This window comes from Rhinopithecus bieti, unplaced genomic scaffold (genome assembly GCF_001698545.2).
Source record: "Rhinopithecus bieti isolate Rb0 unplaced genomic scaffold, ASM169854v2 scaffold_51345, whole genome shotgun sequence".
Classification (NCBI taxonomy): domain Eukaryota; kingdom Metazoa; phylum Chordata; class Mammalia; order Primates; family Cercopithecidae; genus Rhinopithecus; species Rhinopithecus bieti.
Genome location: NW_016820792.1, coordinates 16,625 through 35,198, shown reverse-complemented (window position 1 = coordinate 35,198; position 18,574 = coordinate 16,625). Strand labels below are relative to the sequence as shown.

Sequence of the window (18,574 nt, the reverse complement as noted above, 5' to 3'; positions counted from 1 at the left end):
CAGATTCTTACCCAATGCCATCCTCTGAAAACTGCAGCTCATTAGAACAGCCCAAATACTCTGAGCATTTGCAGCATTTGAGTGCCTGGAAAATAATTGGTAGTGTAGGATGAGGGCTAAACATACTGCACTAGCTTCACCTCTTACTGGCTATATGACCTGAGACAAGTCCCTACACCTCAGTTTCCTTGTCTGCAAAATGCAGTAACGACAGTAACTACCTCCTAGGATTGTCAGGAAAATTAGAAAACCAGTCTGCATATGAGAATTTCAATTAATGCTAATTATTATTTAAAATGAACAGACCAGGTTCAAGGCCTGGCTTGGTTATAACTAGCTAGTGAGCTTAATGTCACCTGGCCCCTAGTGCAGGAGGAAATTTGAATTGATAACATCTCAGTTCTCTTCAGTACATAAATTATAAGAAAAAATCTTCAAAATACTATAAAGAAAAAACTACACTCTGTATTTCTCTCTGAGTGTTTATATAGCATTTTTCTTATCTGTTCCCACCAATATGGCGATTTCCAACAGAGACCACCACAATTTATGATGAGAAAATCAAGAGAAAAAAAAACTTAACATTTTCTTCCTTCATAAAACATATAGGTCTCTATAAGGAAAGGATAACTTTAATTTGACTTATTGGCATAGCCTTGCATGCAAGTTTAAGACTGGATCTCAGCCTACAAGTAACATTATGGGTAAATCTTAGCAACTGATGATCAACCAGAGGTCACAGTCAAACGCATGTGGTCTGGATCTGGTCAACAGGGTGCTTTTAGAAATCTTTTAGAAAAATTTTATTGGTCACTAACATTTAAGATTGAAAATTTTCACATTTAAAAAATTTTGAATTTCCATATTGTCTTAAGAAAACAGAAGGTCCATGAAACCAAACCAGCATCTCCTCCTGGCAACCATGAGTGGTGCTACCCCTGGGTTGTTTGGGGCATGTTTCCAGTTGGTTCCATCCCGAGCAACTTCCGATCCTTCACTGGCCTATGGAAAGATTTTATGACACCTGATTTACTTATTGCTCAGAAGAGACTTTAATGCTCCAACTAATCTACATGAATAAGAGATGTGTAGAGCTCCCACGCATAGCAATCTCTAAAATGAACCTCATCAAATAAATGCTACCAGGAGAGTAGCACACAGAAACTGTGTGTAAAGGCCAGGTGCGGTGGCTTATGCCTGTAATCCCAGCACTTTGGGAGGCCAACGTGGGCGGATCACCTGAGGTCAGGAGTTCGAGACCAGCCTGACCAACATGGAGAAACCCTGTCTCTACTAAAAATACAAAATTAGCCAGGCGTGTGGCACATGCCTGTAATCCCTGCTACTCGGGAGGCTGAGGCAGGAGAATCCTTGAACCTGGGAGGCAGAGGTTACAGTGAGACAAAATCATGCCATTGGATTCCAGCCTGGGAGGCAGAGTGAGACTCTGCCTCAAAAAAAAAAGAAAAAGAAAAAGAAAATAAACTGTGTGTAAAATGACACAGAAACTACAATTAAAAATTAACGTTGTCTTTAAGTTACTTTTACCTGTTCTGGAAATTTTGCAAACTTCCTCTGTTGTTAAAAATGAACAAATACTGGTATAGACATAGCCAAGGTAATTTGATAGTTGGTATAATGGCGAACACAATTACCAGGAGAAGCAAGGGGTGAGTTTTTTTCTGACAATTTTTTTCTTCCAATTTATTTAATTAATATCATTGTATATTTTACATTAGGTCTCAGATCTTTCACAGGTCACAGTAATCCACGACAGCCGATGGGAAGACAATAACTGAACAGGTACCAAGGCACTGTTTTACCATATTAAACCATGAAGAGTTCCAGGACAAAAATGACACTGAACTACTCTCCAAAAAAAAAAAAAAAAAAATGGCTTAAAAGTTAACGTTTAAGCCACAGTTTTTATTTGGAGCAGATGTACTCTAACATCGGTCACTATGAAACCATCAGAAACAAAAAGTCAGCTCATTCAGTGACTTGGGGTGACCTCTGCAGCTAATTCATCCTGGCAGGCTCACAAGAGGACCATCTCTCTCAGGGTTGGAGGCACCACGGGAGCCTAAGGGAGCTTTTCCTATGGCTGGGGAGGCCGTCTGGTCACACCTGCTCCTAGCAGCTCCTAGGCCAAAACCTTCTCTGCTGCTCTGTGGGGTGGAACTCTGGGATTTCAATCAAGCATTTGTCTAAGTTCTGGGGCAGTCACAGGGCTGCTTCCCCCAGGAAGCCTGCATCTCCGCTGGTACCTCTGCAGCTCATCTTCATACACAGATAGGGTAGCTTCCACCTGAACGAGCACACAGACCAGTCTGCTCAGTCTTTGTAAAAGATGTCAGCCCCCACCATCTGCTTGTTTGGTTTTCAAAGAGAACAGATCTGGCCTTAACCAGCAACAGAGAATACAATTTTCCAGGCTCTGGTCAAAGGGGACAACCTCGAATCATGTGCAGTCCAGTTTCCATCAAAGCCCGGTTCAGCAAAGGGCATGTGGGAATGGGAGTCTAACATCCTGAGTTGTATCAGTGTTATAATTACAGCTCTGGGAGAGGAGATTCAATTCTTGGACTACTTTAGCCTCCTTGCAGAATTGATGTTCTTGTCACTTCCTCCAACTTTCACTGGCTTTCTTAGGAAGAAGAAAATGAAAGCTACTTCTGGATTTTTCATAAAAGCTGTGCATTACATCACTTATTGTTCCTGCAAAATAAATTCCTTTTGGAATATAGTGCCAGACAAATCTGTGTTCCTGTGGAATTAGTAGGCATTCTACTTCCTAATAATGAGTTTCTCTTTTCACTGCCAGGAAGTTGGGGACAAATGTTGCACTCAGTTACAGCAACTATGCCAACCATTAGGGTTAGTTGGCGTTCTTGTCTTTAATTCTTTGATCCCTCTCATTTTTACCTTATTAATTTTATTGTATAAAATAATTATAACTCAAATAGTTATTCAAATACTGATGAAAAACTGTGACATTTTAACATTCATTCCATAAAATTAAATGGTCTTTATGTACAATATGCTGACACTACAGAATTACCCTGCACTAGTTGTTTTCAAGAAATGGATTAGTAAGTAATTTCATCTATGATTTTTTAAAATTTCAGAGTGAATGCTCATTAAAAAGTAAAATCTTGAAACTTCAATCCAACATATAAATTATCTTTTTTTTTTTTCTTGAGATGGAGTCTCTCTTTGTCGCCCAGGCTGGAGTGCAGTGGCATGATCTCGGCTCACTGCAAGCTCTGCCTCCCGGGTTCACGCCATTCTCCTGCCTCGGCCTCCCAAGTAGCTGGGACCACAGGTGCGCGTCACCACGTCTGGCTAATTTTTTTTTTGTAATAAATTATCATTTTTTAAAATGTCTTTTCCTCTTTCCCTGTTATTTCAGGCCAATAAATTTCCCATTTATGACTCTTGAAGAAGAATCTCCAATGATTTGCCTGGACTGTAAGAATTCTAAAAAGCATTCAAGTCAGCATGAATCACAGCAGAACACAGTTTTGAAAGCTCTTGGCCTCCAGTCAGGACAAATCATTCCATATGAAGAAAATTTTTGGAACTAATACTTCTCCAGCGTCAGGATAGATCAAGCATGGCACAGAGAAAAATGAGCATCAGGCATAATGTCAAGAAAGGAGAATGATTCCAGTGGTAAAATTTTAGGATCTCTATGAAAGTCTGTTTTGATACTGGCACAATTTTTCAGCCAACATTTATAGGGTATAGGAGTAAGGAAAGGGAGTGAAGTTGAGGGACACTTCCCATTTTATCTTCAGCATTTCACTTCTCATGTTAACCTTCAGTCATTTTTATAGAAAGCTAGAGATTACTTTCTTTGAAGTTAAACTGCAAAGATGCCAGTAGAAAGAAATTCCAAACGTAATGGTTGTGTAAGGCCACAATAAATAAGTAATTTTGCAAAAAGAAAGCATGAATATCTATAAAAGTCCTAAACAGATACCTTTTTTAAAAAAAAAAAAAGCTTTTAATTCAAGGGATATATTACTGTTCAAAATGATGTACATTTTTGAGGTACCTAGAACAGTCAAATTCATAGAGACAGAAAGTAGAATAGTGGTTGCCAGGCACTAGAGGGAGGTAAGGTCATGGGAGGTCATGGTTTAAAGGGTACAGAGTTTCAATTATTCCAGATGTAAAGAGTTCTGGAGATGGATGGTGGTGATGGTTACACAACACGTGGATGTACTTAGCGTCCCTGAAGTATGAACTTAGAAATGATTAAAGTGGCAAATTTTATGTCACATGTGTTTCACTACAATTCTTTTTTTTAAAAAAGGATAAGATGTCTATGTTTTAAAAGCCTTACAACTAAAGAGTGAGAAGGACAGTTAAAAGAGAAAATGGAGTACAAACTGACTGACAATCCCAGAGTCCAGGAGAACTGTTAGTAAACAAACTGATGAATAAAATAGACCAGGACCATCAAAGAAACCAAAGTCACAGAACGAAGACAATGACCTGAATAATAGTCATGAAATCTGACTTGTGATTGCTCAGCACACAAACGGTTAATGTCGCAATCAGCTAAGCGCACCAGGTCCTACACGTGAGAGTAATGCACAGACAAGCCAAAGGGCATGCAAAGGTTGCCATAAGGAAACCAGCACCATTTACATCTGTCCTCTTAGCCTCAACCTACTCAGTATCATGCTCAAGGCAGAGTCTTTTGCTTTCAGTCCTCCCAACCTCACAGAGCAGTTTCCTCTGAATCATATTTGAAGATAGCTCCACACATGCACACACATATAAGCTAACAGCAGAATGCAAACTGTGTGTCAGGCACTGTTATAAGCATTCTACATGCATCAGCTCATTTTAACCTCACAGTAATGCTTTTCTATTTTTCTATTATTGCCCACTTTTCCAGATAGGGAAACGGAGACATGAAAGCTTTAGCTACTAGTCCAAAGTAGCAGTGGCAGACCACACTTCCTAGTGGAGCCCTTAACCCACCAAGTCATCCTGCCTTACAACAGGAATCACTCCCCTACACAAACTCCCAAAGAAAATGGAAAATTAATCTGTCAATCCATTATGCATGTCTACTGACATATTCAGTAATTTTTCAAATCAGAAAAAAAGACATCATGAGGTAAGGAACTTTTCAGGCATAGTTTTCACAATCTCAGGATCCTCCTAGGGTCCCAGTAAAAAATAATAGTATTTAGCCACAATTAGCTGATTCTTGAAACATTACAGAACTTTCAGGGGCAATAATAAAATCCATATGGGGAAGAGAGAAAGGGGGAAGCTGGTAGCTAATGATGTTTGACAATTCTCATTGACTGCTGGGGACAGATCTATGCTTTGCTTGTGATCTGCCTGTGTCTATGATAATATCACAGAACTTGATGGGGAGGAATCCAGTATGCTCTGTCCTTCTTGGGAACATGGAGCCCCATACTTAAAGTCCCCTGAAGAGAGGGTGGGGCACTGAAGTGTAGGAACCATCTAGAGATCCTGGCCACCCCAATGCACACTCCCAGGACACATGCCCTGCACCTGCCCTGATCCAGAGCATCATCATCACAGCACAAAACCACAGTGATGCAGAGGCCAGGTCCACAATGCAGAGGGCCGATCAGCCTGGTCCATGGTACTGTTAGCCCCAAGCACTGGGCCCAGATCCTTTGGAGTCCCTCACTCTGTTCTCCTTCAGCAAGTGCTTCCGCATGAGGCAAGGAGTTCACAGAGCCAACCGGATGCTCCTTCCTGGATCTCACCCTTCCCCAGGATCCCAGATTTCCCAACTCAAAGACCCTGAGTCCACTCCTAGGGCCTCAGCAGGTCTTTTCCTTGGGTCCATCTTCCCGAGGGTGTACCAAGCCATGGATATGCACACACCAGGCACAGCAGTGTAGGGGAAAGGGAACGGTTCAAGGTTGATGTCTGTGGTGATGTTGATAGAATTTGGATGTGTAGGCTGAACTGTCTGTGCACCTGCATATGAGGTCCCTTGTAGTTTTGGGGAGAGAGAAAGGTAGGGCCATCTGACTGGGGGCTCTGTTTGTGTCCTTGAAACAGACCATATAAAAGCTATAAATGGTAGGAGCTGGCCTAAGTCTTGTCACCCAAGACCCAGGAATGTACCAGGTACAAAGACATGTTCAAACCTGATTTGTTGATTGAGTAACCAAATGAATGAATGCATGAGTCAGTCAATCAATCAATCAATATAAGCATATATAAAAGTTAGTTCTTGTCTTCAATTTGAGCTACCCATGGAAAAAGATGACTTTGCCAACAGAATATTGCCTTCTGAACTCTATGTATATAGATACAAAATGCAATCAAAGGATGGTAATGACCACGTGGATTCTAGGGTAGACTGGATTACTAAGTAAAAGACTCTATAATACCCTCAAGGCATCAGGAGTTTCAGCTCCAAAAGACACTTTTTATTGGTGGGAAAGCAATTCCCTGAAAGACAAATGAGACAGCCAAGAAGTTAAATCCTAAAGAGTCACCTCGGCTTATCAGGAGAGCCAATGACTCAACTCCAAAAATAAGACTTTTCTCATCAGAGTTAAACATTTTATGTTGGTTCCATAATTCCTGTTCCACAACCAGGCACAGTGGCTTACACCTGTAATCCCAGCACTTTCGGAGGCCAAAGGCAGGTGAATCGCTTGAGCCCAGGAGTTCAAGACCGACCTGAGCAACATGGCAAAACCTTGTCTTCACAAAAAAAAAGAAAAAATCCCACCAAATACTGAATTCCCATTCATTTTTAAAAGGTTAACTTTCAAATACACATGGAGTCTAAATCACTTTCATTTGTGTACATATAATGAATATACTGATTATATAAGCATAAATAAATAAAACATCAATAGATATGATTTATATTCTTTATCTTAAGCAAGAATTATATTTTTGATTATTTAACACAATTTGTTCACCTGTAGACATCTCCACTCTATTTTAAAAAGTCTTCTAATCTCATATGTCTATCAGTTGGGTATTTTGATGAGTTTTGCAAGTACCTATCAAAACTTCTCAGATGTCTAATAGTGTTAATTGCTATAAATATAAAGGAAGCCCCATGAAACATTCATAGGATCAGCCCAATGCATTTTTACTGCAAAAGTGCAACAGTATATGTATCAGATAGTACATTAAACTAGATCTGACACATTATCTTTTTATACTCCTGATGTTTGCAATTCTTTGAGAAAAATGAACAGCCTCTATCATCCATACCCCAAGAAGGATAAATCACATCTGAAATCTCACACCAGAATTGCCTTTTAAGTGAAGCCCCATAAATGCAGTCACAGGGAAAACTGCAATTGATCCACAAGGATATCCATTATTAGCTATTACCTAACAGAAAAGACACAAATCTTTCTCATTAGACCTATTTGTTTGTTGGGGATCAGGTGACCCTGGAGTGATTCTTTTCCCCTGGATTTTCCTCTGTTGAGCTTGTGTGCTCTGCATCTCTCTCCATCTGCAGAATGCCCTCATCTTCCCCTCTCTTTGCTGTCCCTCCTTCCTGTTGGATATGTAATCAGCCTGCCTCATCAACGCTTTGCCTTTTTCCTTTCCACGATTAATCGATCTCCTGCTGTGCATGAACTAACACTGTGCACTTTAATTCCATAAAGGTCATGTATATAAACAAACATCTTAACTTGATAGCTTGAGAAAAATTATGTCTAGAGATTTACATATTTGATGACCCAGAGACCAACTAATACTCCTCTTTAGAGTTCTAGATGATAGACGTATGTGAATACATATGGGGGGAGGGGACGGTGCTCATGAGTGCATATCCACGTGTATTTGTGTAACATGGAGAACTAGGATATTGTGCTAGATGCCAGGAAAGAGCAGTAAACAAGATCCATATGTCTCTGCCTTCATGCAGTTTATGTCCTAACGGTGGGTACATACAGGTATGCAGACACACACTGATGATACTAAGTAACCTATGCTGTGATGCGAAACACGGGGCTAGAAGAGCATGCAGTGGAGGGTACATAGACCAGGTGTAGAGGCAGAAGAAGCAACATCACAGCTAAGGCCTAAAAGATAAGCAGGAGTTAGCCAGTGTAGAAGGAAGGCAAAAGGTTCCAGGAGGAGAGGACAACCTGGAAGATAAGTGAGATTATAGCTCAAGTAGATAAACTGAAAACTCAGAGTGGCTGTATCATGGCATCGAACAAAGGTAGAGGCATGAAATGAGGCTGAGAAATGGCTTTGAATCTGAGGACACAGGGCTTTCAAGACTTGATAAGAAGTTGTCAGCCTTTGCTATATAAGTGTAATGCCATCTTTGTTAAAAACACCACTATCAAGCAGGGGAGCTAGGCAAGCAGTTCCTAAAATTCATGTGGAATAATCATCATGCTAGAATCATCCGGAAAATTCTGAAAGAAGACTGATGAGTAAGACACTAATACTTCAAATAGCAAAAAAAAAAAAAAAAAAAAAAGACGCTGTGGGAGATAAAAGTTTAATGCTGGCATATAAGTACACAGACTGATTAATGGAATAGGTTAGATCCCTAAGCAGGCCCAAACACAAAGGTAGTCCTCCCATAGAACCAAACTGCTATTTTAAATTAGCAAGGGAAAGATAGAATTATGTAACTAATGAGATCCAGAAACCTGATTGGCTATACCAAAAAAATAAATAAATAAAACAATTGCTACATCACTCCATATATTTTTAAAATTTAGATAGACAAAAGCTTTAAACGTAAAAACATATAATAGTAAAAGCAGTAGAAGAAAATATAGAATTGTTCATTTTATACTCTTAGGAAAGGCAATAGTCTTCTTAGCCATATCTACAACATAGACACAGAAAAGAAAATAAACTTTACTAGAAAAAAATTAATTCTGCTTCACAAAAAAGGAGGAAGAGGAGGAGGAGAAAAAAGAAATATCATAATCCATAACTGACATTAGAAGACAAGCAAAACATTAGGCAAAGTACAAATTCTCTTATTTTTTGAAAAGGCCACTGATTCAATTAAAAAAGAAAAGGGCTAAGTTTACTGAAAAAAAAATACCAATGACTTACAAACATATGAAAAGACTTTCCATTCGAATCATAATTACAAAACTGCAAAATACAGCAATTGAGGCACATTTCTCAGGAAACTGGCTGACAAACGACAAAAGGTTTGATAACAAAAGGTTCAATAATAGTACTGGCTGAATTGTAGGAAAGCAGGCACTCCCAGCTTCTGTGGGAGAACAAAATGTGACCTCTTTGCAAAACAACTTGGCAATATTTACCTAAAAATCGCAAATATTAGAGACCTCAGAAATAACATCACACATCTACAACTATCTGATCTTTGACAAACTTGACAAGAACAAGCAATAGGGAAAGGATTCCCGGTTTAATAAATGTTCCTGGGAAAACTGGCTGGCCATATGCAGAAAATTGAAACTGGACCCCTTCCTTACACCTCATACAAAAATTAACTCTAGATGGATTAAAGACCTAAATGTAAAACCCAAAACCATAAAAACCCTAGAAGAAAACCTAGGCAATACCATTCAGGTATATGTATGGGCAAAGAATTCATGACTAGGACACCAAAAGCAATCGCAACCAAAGTCAAACTTGACAAATGGTACCTACTTAAACTAAAGAGCTTCTACACAGCAAAAGAAACTATCATCAGAGCGAACAGGCAACCTAGAGAATGGGAGAAAATTTTTGCAATCTACACATCTGACAAAGGTCTAATATCCAGAATCTACAAGGAACTTAAACAAATTTACAAGAAAAAAAACAACCCCATAAAAAAGTGGGCAAAGGATATGAACAGATACTTCTCAAAACAAGACATTTATGCAGCCAACAAACATATGAACCAAAGCTCATCATCGCTCTCACTCATCATTTCATTAGAGAAATGCAAATCAAAACCACAGTGAGGTACTATCACGCTAGTCAGAATGGCAATTATTAAAAGTCAGGAAGCAATAGATGCTGGCGAGGTTGTGGAGAAATAGGAACGCTTTTACACTGTTGGTGCGAGTGTAAATTAGTTCAACCGTTGTGGAAAAGAGCGTCGTGATTCCTCAAGGATCTAGAACCAGAAATACCATTTGACCCAGCAATCCCATCAAAGGGTATATACCCAAAGGATTATTAATCATTCTACTATAAAGACACATGCACACGTATATTTATTACAGCACTATTTACAATAGCAAAGACTTGGAACCAACCCAAATGCTCATCAATGATAGACTGGATGAAGAAAATGTGTCACATATACACCATGGAATACTATGCAGCCACAAAAAAGAATGAGATCATGTCTTTTACAGGGACATGGATGAAGCTGGAAGCCAGCATTCTCAGCAAACTAACACAGGAACAGAAAACCAAACACCGCATGTTCTCACTCATAAGTGAGAGTTGAACAATGAGAACATATGGACACAGGGAGGGGAACACCACACACCAGGGCCTGTTGGGGTGGGGACAAGGGGAGGGAGAGCATTAGGACAAATACCCAGTGCATGTGGGGCTTAAAGCCTAGANAGGATTATTAATCATTCTACTATAAAGACACATGCACACGTATATTTATTACAGCACTATTTACAATAGCAAAGACTTGGAACCAACCCAAATGCTCATCTATGATAGACTGGATAAAGAAAATGTGTCACATATACACCATGGAATACTATGCAGCCACAAAAAAGAATGAGATCATGTCTTTTACAGGGACATGGATGAAGCTGGAAGCCAGCATTCTCAGCAAACTAACACAGGAACAGAAAACCAAACACCGCATGTTCTCACTCATAAGTGAGAGTTGAACAATGAGAACATATGGACACAGGGAGGGGAACACCACACACCAGGGCCTGTTGGGGGTGGGGGACAAGGGGAGGGAGAGCATTAGGACAAATACCCAGTGCATGTGGGGCTTAAAGCCTAGATGACAGGTTGATAGGTGCAGCAAACCACCATGACACATGTATACCTATGTAACAAACCTGCACATTCTGCACATGTATCCCGGAACTTAAGGTAAAATACACACACACACACACACACACACACACAGGCACACACACATATACACACACACACACAAATCACAAATATCTTGCAATTTTCCTGCAATTCAAATTCTAGGAACATTTCCTATAGATAAAGTTATGCATGTGATGTTGGGAGGTGGGGACTTCTGGAGGGGATTAGGTCATTAGGGTGGGATGAGATTAATGCCCTTTATGAGAGAGGCCAGAGGGAACTTGTCTGTCCCTTCTGCCATGTGAGGGTACAAGTAGAAGGTATGCACAAGAATTTGTACACTGGAGTTGTCCAGTAAGAAGTTGGTTAAATAGAGTCTATTTATCCAGAGGATTTCTGTGCAGCTGGGAAGAAAATAAAGTTGGTTACATACGTTTATCCAGAAACATTTTAAGATACATAAAATGTATGAAAACCAAGATGTAGAAGAGGGGATATAGCATGCCCTCATTTGTATACAAACTAAAAAGACCTATGTGTACACTATATATGTAAGAAGATTTCTGAAAGGGAACCGACACAAAATAAGATCCGTGGTTGTTGTGGGAGAGGGGAGCTGAGGGATTTTAGAGGGTGGGAGTACATGGTGGGAGGGAATTGCCTGGGCTCTCGAGGTCAAATTTGGGCAACAAGGTTGGAGTAGACAGAGCCTTAAGTGAGACATTAGATAGGATCCTATCCCTAATTATGCTCTGCTTTACCAAGGGGCCCAGGCCAACTAATAAACCTGACAGCCCCTCAAAGGCTGCCAAAACCTCCCCACCTTCTTCAGAGTGAAGGTACACTCTTTGTAACAAGAGTTACAAAGTGTATTCATGGTACACTCCTTTGTGCTGCCTGCATTTCTGATCACTTTCAAATATTATTTTAAAAACTAAAATTACCAGCTAAATTCCATACAATAAAGTTAATGCATTTCAGAGAGAAGATGTGCAAAATCACTTTAAAGAATCTGAAAGGCTCCCAGGCATGAGAAGCCTTGGTTAAAGGCACTAACCTTTCCAAAGAAAGAATGCATCAATCAGCATTGGTGCTGGGCAGTGAATGAAGGAGAGGAAAAGGAGTGTCCATCCAGGGGATACAAGTCTGGGCCAAAGTACTTCAAGTTCTACATTCCCTTTGTGAAGGCTCTCCCATTATGGAGATGGATGCCTCAGGCAAGCTTAGCTTAATGCCATTTAATGTTTTAAATGCAGAATTAAATGCCCTTGCTCTAATTCCAAGATCACCAAGCAAGCTTCCAGTTATAATTTGTTCTTTTTTATAGAGCTGCTGGTGTAGAAAAAGACCGTTATGCTGATCTGTGCATTCTGGTCCATGTAATAGTTATATGCCTCTTTATATAGCAATATAGCGACAATTTTCTTCTATTTTTTGAAAACTAAAACTAAAATAAACAACTTTAGGCATTATTTTAAGAGACACCGGGAGCCAGAGGGTAATTATAAGCAGTGACATGATAAGATCAGCATTTCAGAAAGACCACTCCAGCTACAGTGTGGCATGGGTAGAGAGGGGACAAGACTGGAGGCAGGGATGCGAAATAGGAAGCGATGGCAGCATTTTAGGCAAAGATGATGATGGCATGAATTATATTGTTTTTATGTAAGTATTTATCAGATGTTTGTTCCCCGCCCCCCGCCCCCGCACACTGCAATCCTGGTAAGAAGAGACCAGGGCAGTTTTTCTCACCATATCCCATGTACTTAGCTAGTGTCTAACATAGAGAAGACCCCAATCAATATTTGTTGAAAGAATGATTGAATAATGTCGGAGGAGACTTTAAAAATTAGATTTAAGAAATACTTAGGAAACTGGATTGACAAGACATAATATGTGAATGAGTATGGGGTTACAAAGAAGGAAGAGTCACATTTTGTGGCTTGTATTACTGACTGGATAATGGTGCCATCCATTACAATAGGGAACACTGGCAACGGGTTTGGGGCAACAATGAAAAGTTTTGTTTAGAAATGACAAGTGTGACACTGTCCTGTATCTGAGAGGTATTGCATACATGATTACAAAGGTCTTCACTGATAATTGATGGGAAACAGATTAGGAAATCATTAGCACAAAGAAATAACATAAGTAATGGGTGAGGGTGATGTAGCCCAGAGATAGCCCAGGAAGAGAAGCAGCCATAGGACAGAATCCCAAGGGACATCAACTTTTAAGGTCTGTTTTTAAGAGCAGAGAAAAGGAACCGACAAATAAAGCAAACAAGTAGCATGCAGAGAGACAGAGGGAAAACAAGAAAAATGTGGTTACACCAAGGCCAAAGGAAAAGGATGTTTCAAGGAGGGAGTGAGAAATGAAGCCAAGTTCTGCTAAGAAGTCAAGTAAGATAAGGAACGAGGAATATGGCCCATGAAGTCTTCTGGGGACTGTGGTGGAGTGAGTTTGAAAAACAGTGGAATGAGACTGGTATAGGAGATAGGAAAATAGACATAATGAATACAGATCACTCTTCCAAGATCTGGCTTTGAAGGGAGATCAGTCAGGATCAGAAGGAGAGGGAAGGAATCATGCTAAAGGAAAGCTTTTCTAAGATGGGAGGAACATGAACCTGCTTCAATTCTTATCTTAAAATGTGGAACAATAGAAAGAAACAGAAAATACAGATATGTGAGAGAGGGAAAGTTGCTGATAGAAAAAAGCTTAAGAGGATGAGCCAAGAGGTTCAGTGATTAGCTTCAGCTGAAAGGCACTCCAGCTCTTCCATCGTAACCGGTTGCAGATGCAAGTTGCAGCTTACTCTAATGCAGTATGAGTGAAGGTGGCCCCAGGAATACCAAAACTCATTTGACAGAAAATAATGAAACTCAGTTGGATTACTGCCACCATAGGAAGTAAGGATTGGGAATTACTCACATCCCATCTACACATCAATGTTTCCCACCATTGGAAGTGTTTAGATGTGTATGCATCTGTCTCTTGCTAGATATAAGCTGTGCAGGGGCTCCTTGCCTCTGCAGAGTACCCTACTTGTTGGACATCTCCGTGTCCTCAATAACACTAGTGACACTGAACTACTGTCTGCATGATGGCAGCTCACCCACATGACAATCAGGAAATGTAACAAACTATTCCACCAAGATGAAAAGACAACTTGATGAGCAGCAAAATAAGATCTGATGTCCGTGAAAGCTTCTGCTCTTGGGTTCACAGAAAACAGAAACTAACCAAAAAGGTCAGTTACAAAACTTGCCAGAGCGTCATCCACAGAAGTGGGCCAGGAATGGGCTGAAAAAGTCTTGAACACTAATCCCAGGAAAAAAATAAAAATGTGTTTCTCTTAGTGGGAAACCACGGAAGGGCTGCCACCCAGGATGGCAGGAAGCTGGTGACCAGCAAAACCTTCCAGCCTCAGTGGCAGAGCTGGACTTAAAGAAAACCTACAGGTTGGGTTTCTGCTGTTTAGCCACCAAAAGAACTGAAGCAGACCCTGGTTTGCCCCTGGAGTGGAGGCAATGGTGAATTCTAGAACAGAAAAGGAAACACTAGTGTCCATGGCTGACTGATTCAGAACCACAGAGTCTTTCAAGGAGTAGCATGCATGGGAGTCGCAGCCTCCAGATTCAAGATGAAATCACTCAGGCTGGTGAGGTCAAGTAGCTCAACCAAGATCCCAGACCCCAATACTGTCAGAGAGTGGGTATCCCAAATCCTATCTCCCTGACCAGGGCTCCTTTCAGTTATACCAGGTTCCTATACTTTGTCTCCTTTCTGACTGTTAACCTTATCAAGTCAGGTTCAGTTGAAACAATGACAGTCTGCCCTCAGGTCATCCACCAGAAAAAAGTACACAAGCCAAGATTTCTTTACAATCTATTAAAAGGGTTTCCAGCCAAATGATTACTTGTATATGTATGTCTGTGATTTGGGAACAGAGGGGAAGGGGATAAGAACCACCACCAGAAACAGAAGAAGGCTGAAGAGTTGCAAAGAGAAAGGGTCAAACCCATGTACCTTAGTCCATTTGGGCTGCTATAATAAAATATTTTAGACTGGGTAATTTATAACAACAGAAATGTATTGCTCACAGTTTTAGAGGCTGGGAAGTCTAAGATCAAGATTCTAGGAGATTCAATATCTGGTGAGGGCCCATTCCTCATAAACGGCACCTTCTTTGTGTGTCCTCACATAGCAGGAAGGACAAACAAGCTCTCTGGAATCTCTTTTATAAGGGCCACTAACCCCATTGGCCTTTATGTCCTAATCAACTCCCACCTCTCAACACCACTACCCTGGTGACTGAGTTTCAACATATGAATTTTGGGAGAATACAAACATTCGGGCCATAGCACCAGACGTGCACAAGAAATATCCAAGGAGCAACATCATCTATAACATTCTTTGAGTTTGGGGTGGTAGCAGCAGGGTTTTGACATAAAATTGGGAGTAAACTAAAAAGAGTGTTCTAGTTTGGGGTTTTGTTTTGTTCTTTGGAGAGAGACACTTGTTTTGGATTTTTTTTTTTTTTTTTCGCTGTAGTTGTGTGTTTCTTTGTCACACCTTACCGGGGAATCTAGGGGCTATGATGTCAAACTCTCTTGCCCGGCACCCTCCACCCCTACACATGCATCACACAGAAGAATAAGCCAAGCCCAGAAAAGAGAGGTCACTTGCCCCACGGTGAACAAGAGTCAGGCAATTCAGGCATAGGCCCCTCTGCCACCTCACAGCAAGGGACTCTGGGGTACATGAAGTAGAAACAACTCTTGTTACAAAGATTAGCGTCGAGAAGATTCTTTCTTTTTAAATTGCACTACACTGCAGAGGTTGAAACCAAAATTCCAATACCTTTCAGTTTCGTTTACATTGTTCATTTATGTTGAGAAGAGATCAAAGAACCAGAAGAGAGACACAGTGGGTCTCTGAGTGACCAGGTCAGCTAACAGGGTCAATGCACTAACACTCAAGTACTTCTCACAAAGAAGACAGCCCAACCAGGTCCTGGCCAAGAGAAATCCAGAATGATAAAAACAAAACTAAAACAGTGGTTTAGGGAAGTACATTCTCAATTATTCAGAAAAGTTTACAACTCAAGATAATTAAGTTGAACAAATTACACATAACAGAGTTTTATACACAGATCTATGTATTAATAAAAACACGGTACGCGCATACAACATTATTGTGTGTGTCTATGTATGTGTGTGTAGACAATTCTTGGGATATGAAGATTACGGGAAAGGATGGGATGCTAAGTAGCAATTTGTCCTTATTTGACATAAAAAAGGAACTCTAAGTGGTGTGTGATTATTAACAGTTTTATTTTGTACAAGAAGATGCCATATTACCAAAGGAAACCAAATCGTTTATCTCTTCACAATATATATCAGACTGCCCAGGAGCTGAACAGGAGAAGAGGATGGGGGTGGGGCAGAGAGTAGATGAAGCACCAGCCCACCTCCTTTGCACTGCATAACATTTAACCTGTGAACATGAGTTCAAGTCTCTAGACCTCTCCTAGGCTCTCGAGGTCAAATTTGGGCAACAAGGTTGGAGTAGACAGAGTCCTAAGTGAGACATTAGATAGGATCCTATCCCTAATTATGCTCTGCTTTACCAAGGGGCCCAGGCAAACTAATAAACCTGACAGCCCCTCAGAGGCTGCCAAAACCTCCCCACCTTCTTAAGAGTGAGGCTGTAAACCTAAATAAGCGGATGTCTGTAAAGGGCCCTTCACGTCCCATGGGAGCAAACCTTCACGCAACCAAAAATATCTCTCAGAAGGGTGCTTTTCCTGGAAAGGTCTCAGAGCAGAACACGAACAAATATAAAATGGTAGCTGGATGAGTTTTGGACGGGAGCCAATAATCCTGAAGTTTGCTCACTGGCTCAGTCACTGAGACTGGTCATCAATCTTGAGGCACTGAGAAGTCAGGGAGAAGAAAGAAGTCGGGGAAGAATAAGTACTCTCTTGCCACAAGTCTTTCAGGGGAGCTAACACAGACCTCGTGGAAAGGGCTGTGGGTTTCTCCACTTACATAAGCACCCCCGACTGTGGCAAAGACTCCAGGGGCAACAGCCTTCATTTCATTCTGTCTGCTCTGCCCCTCCTCCAACCCCAATCTGCAAAGATGGCCCAGCAGGCACAAGGTTAGCATACCTCATTGCTGCCAACTCATGAAGGCTTTTCTTTGAAGCTCAATTTTTGTGTATGAATTGCCTGAAGAAGAGGAACACTTGAAATTTAACACACACACACACACACACACACACACACACACACACACACAGAGTAAGCTAAACAGAAAATATATTTCTTCCTATATGAAGATAAGATGATTGCTTTCAGATCAGTAGCTCATGCACTTTTTATTTGGTCTCTCACAGAGATGAGTTTGCACAGACTTAGTCATGTTAACCTTGTCTCCCCATTTATGGTGGTTCTATTAGGTTGGTGCAAAAGTAATGGCAAAAAGCGCAATTACTTTTGCACCAACCTAATAAAATGGTGAGCCAGAATGAGGCAGTCGGTTTGAGAACACAGAACAGAGGGGAGGCACCCTAAAGCAAAGTCCCCCCAGCATTCATTTGGATGCTAAGAGAAAGAGCTTCTAGTTTCCACCATGCTGTTAATAAGTCGACCTTGGGCGACTTTCTTCACTGCCCTTGATTTTTGCAAAGAAGAGGCTGAAGCAAATCATTTCTAAAGCCCTCTTTCTCTTTCTAAGGTTCCGATTCTAAGTGACCCATCTGAACACTGACCCTGTGGCCTTAGACTCATTAGACCAGTACTTACATGCCACTAGCCTTGTTAGCAGCTCACATTTAAAAAGACATGGTCTGAGGGAGTTCAGAGCAGACACTGAAAACATTTCCACATAACACTCTGACACCAAAGGTCTTCAAATTCACACACCACCAGACCCAGAGCACCTTGCATCGCCCCCTTCCTTCACAGCTGATGTATACACTTCCTTATCTCCATGACCGAGGCTTCAGGAAACTTCAGAGCCTGGAGAAACTTGTCTGAGCATCAAATCCAAAGCCCTTGGTTTACACGTGACAAGCTGAGGCCCAGAAACATTAAAAAGCTGCTTCAAGATCAGATAACTGGGTAGTGACTGGGTAGTGGTGACATTGGGATGCAGTTTCCAGGTCTCCTGACTCCAGCTTTCCATGATATGCTTTTTTATTTTTATTTTTTGAAACACATAAAGAATAAACTTGGTATCTACACATTATTTTTCTTTGCAAGATTTTTATAACTTTGGGCACATTCACTCATCCATCTCCCAGATCAATATTTATGACTTCCCAGTCCTTTGGACACCCCAGAGAGCAAAGTTAAGTGGTGAGAAGGCACCCAGTTATATGGGACCTTTACTTTTCTAATGGAGATTGATCAGCAATCGAATGTGAGCTAAAATTATCAGGCCACAGTGGAGCTCAGATCTTTGCCATTTGAGGCCTGAGGTGGGATTTGTTTTAAAATAGCTCAACCAAGTAGACTATAAAAATGATTGATCAACTATAAATAATCCAAGATTCA

At 40.7% G+C, this 18,574-nt stretch overlaps 1 protein-coding gene across 9 annotated transcripts in view; it reads right to left on the bottom strand.

Annotated features, from left to right (window-relative positions):
• Window positions 1-18,574, bottom strand: part of NTRK2 (neurotrophic receptor tyrosine kinase 2) — a 373,097-nt gene that overhangs the window by 347,289 nt on the left and 7,234 nt on the right. The window lies entirely within an intron of this gene.